This window comes from Otolemur garnettii, unplaced genomic scaffold (genome assembly GCF_000181295.1).
Source record: "Otolemur garnettii isolate 467f Iridium unplaced genomic scaffold, OtoGar3 scaffold00193, whole genome shotgun sequence".
In the NCBI taxonomy this organism is placed as follows: Eukaryota; Metazoa; Chordata; class Mammalia; order Primates; family Galagidae; genus Otolemur; species Otolemur garnettii.
Window position 1 is genome coordinate 1,815,095 of NW_003852588.1, and position 2,648 is coordinate 1,817,742.

Below are 2,648 nucleotides of genomic sequence, written 5' to 3' on the forward strand. Positions count from 1 at the left end.
GATCAACATATACTGCTAAAAAGCTTATGGAGAACAGGCTCAAGGAAGGAGTGTAAACAGCAAGAGCCTGACGTGGAGTAACAATGGCAGGCTCTTCCATTCAAACTTTAACTGTTCCTTGTTCCTTTAAGTTCAGTGATAAAGGCAAAATCTACACTGAAATTCTCATGTGGTGAGCTCAAAAGCTTCTCTCTGGTAATTTGTTTTAAATATATTGTCAGTTTTTTTCTTTTAAATTATTTTTTATTAAATCATAACTTTGTACAATGATGCATATGGGGTTCAGGGTACTGCTTCGATATACAATGTGAAATGTTTACATTGAACTAAGTAACACATCCATTACAGTTATACTCACTTCTTAAGAGTTTGAAATGTACCATTGCATCATGCACATTAGGTGAGGTCCCCCCAAATACCCTCCCTCCTCCCATATTCCAACTCCCCTCCCCTCTCTCTCTTCTTCCCTTGTACTTTCTGGACTATAGTGATGTTTTGCATTCGTAGGAGTGTGTAGGTGGTTATATAATGATTTCATGGTAGTATCAAGTACATTGGATACTTTTTTTTCCATTCTTAAAATATTTTACTAAGAAGTACTAAGAAGAATATGTTCCAGCTCCATCCAGGTGAACATAAAAGACATGAAGTTCCCATCTTTTATGGCTGCATAGTATTCCACGGTGTACAAATACCACAATTGGTTAATTCATTCATGGGTTGGTGGGCACTTGGGCTGTTTTCATGTCTTGGCTATTATGAATTGGGCTTCAATAAACATTCTGGTGCAAATGTATTTGTTGTAAAATAATTTTTGATCATCTGGGTATTTACCTAGTAGAGGAATTGCAGGATCAAACGTTAGGTCTACTTTTAGTTCCTTGAGTATTCTCTAAACTTCTTTCCAAAAAGGTCATACTAGCTTGCATTCCCACCAGCAGTATAGAAGCATTCCCTTCTCTCTGCTTCCACACCAATATCTGTAGTTTTGTGATTTTGAGATGTGACCTAATCTTACTGAAGTTAGATGATATCTCAAAGTGGTTTTGATTTGCATTTCTCTGATGATTAAGGATGATGAACATTTTTTCATATGTTTGTTGGCCATGTGCCTGTCTTCATCAGAGAAGTTTCTGTTCAAGTTTCTTGCCCACATAGAAATGGGGTTATTGATTCTTTTCTTATTGGTTAGTTTGAGTTCTCTGTAGATTCTAGTTATCAGACCTTTGTTAGAAGCATAACCTGCAAAAATTCTCTCTCATTCTCAAGGTTGTCTGTTTACTTTACTTACTGTGCTCTTGGCTATGCAAAAGCTTTTTAGTTTGAACAGATCCCAGTAATGTATTTTTGGTGTCGCTTCAATTGCCTGGGGGTTCCTCCTCATAAAATATTCTCCCAGGAAAATTTCTTCAACTGTTTGCCCTGAACTCTCTTCTAGTATTTTTATAGTTTCATATCTTATGTTTAAATCTTTTATCCAATGAGAATTGATTTTTGTTAATGGTGAAGGGTGGGGGTCCAGTTTTAGTCTTATACACAGATCGCCAGCCAGTTCACCCAGCACCATTTGTTAAACAGGATGTCATTCCCACACTGAATATTTTTGATAGGCATGTTGAGGATCAAATGATGATAAGTAGCTGGGTTCATCTCTTGGTTCTCTATTCTATTCCATAAATCTAACACTCTGTTTTTGTGGCAGTACTATGCTGCTTTGATCACTATAAATTTATAGTATTGCCTGAAGTACTATACTATACAGTATTTATAGTATTGCCTGGTAATGTGATACCTCCCAATTTGTTCTTATTTCTCAGTAATGTATTTGCTATTAGAGGTTTCTTTCTGATTCTGTATAAAACGAAGTACTATTTTTTCAAGTTATTTAAAGTATGAGAATAGTGCTTTAACAGGGATTGCATCAAATCTGTAGATCGCTTTGGGTAGTATGGACATTTTAACAATGTTGATTCTTCCCAAGCATGAGCATGGTATGTTTTTCCATTTGTAAACATCTTCAGCTATTTCTTTTCCCAGAGTTTCATAGTTCTCCTTATAGAGATCTTTCATGTCCTTTGTTAGGTAAATTCCCAGATATTTCATCTTCTTTGGCACTGTTGTAAAAGGAATAGAGTCCTTGATAGCTTTTCAGCTTGACTGTTGTTGGCATATATAAAAACTACTGACTTACAAGTATTGATTTTGTATCCTGAGACACTGCTGAATTCCTTGATCACTTCTGAGAGTACTGAACTTGAATCCCTGGGATTTTTCAGGTATAGGCTCATATCATCAGTGAAGAGTAACAGTTTGGTCTCCTCTGACCCTATTTGGATACCCTTGATCGCCTTCTCTTGCCTGATTGCAGTAGCTAAGACTTTCATTGCTATGTTGAATAGCAGTGGAGACAGTGGGCATCCTTGCCTGGTTCTTGATCTGAGTGGAAATGTTTTCAATTTTATACCATTCAACATGATACTGCCTGTGGGTTTGCTGTAGATGGTCTTTATCAGTTTAAAAAATATCCCTTCTATGCCCATTTTCTTAATAATTCTAATCATGGTGGGATGCTAGATATTATCAAAAGCTTTTTCTGCATCAATTGAGAGAATCACATGGTCTTTGTTTTTCTTTTATTAATGTGATGT